This window comes from Chrysochloris asiatica, unplaced genomic scaffold, assembly GCF_000296735.1.
Source record: "Chrysochloris asiatica unplaced genomic scaffold, ChrAsi1.0 scaffold00031, whole genome shotgun sequence".
NCBI lineage: Eukaryota > Metazoa > Chordata > Mammalia > Afrosoricida > Chrysochloridae > Chrysochloris > Chrysochloris asiatica.
In genome coordinates this window covers 2353232-2353680 of record NW_006408549.1, presented here as the reverse complement: position 1 = coordinate 2353680, position 449 = coordinate 2353232, and the positions used below count along the sequence as shown (strand labels likewise).

Genomic DNA, 449 nt, shown 5'->3' with positions numbered 1-449 from the left:
TATCCAGTCATTGAAGTCCAGTCAAATGGGCATCATCTGCAAGTGTGGGTTTTCTTATGTCTGTCTGGCCTCTTTTTATTGGCTGGCTGCCCTGCTCTCCACTCTAGACCTCTGTCACTGACCCTGAGCCCATGAGTCCCCAGATGTTGCCTCGCTACTGACCGACCAGGTTTCCATCCGGGTTCACAGTAGTTTGCTGAACAATGTAGGGCTTAGCTCGCCCTTTCATTGACGTTCTTCGGCCACTTCCCCTTGTGGGTGACGTGCGTGGTTGTCAGTCAAAGTGTATTATTTCCCTTGCATCTTAGTCTTGGAAGAGAATTTGCACTGAGAGGATCCGATCACTTGCCTTGATGTCTCCTGGGCAGGCCACCTGTATGTTCTTGTGGTAACAGTCGGACTGCCCTTATTGTTTTGTATTTTTCCTGTAGGTCCTTCTTTCAAGAGGT

General features: G+C 49.2%; 1 pseudogene; it reads right to left on the bottom strand.

Annotated features, from left to right (window-relative positions):
* Positions 1-449, bottom strand: part of LOC102814292 — a 62905-nt pseudogene that overhangs the window by 61853 nt on the left and 603 nt on the right.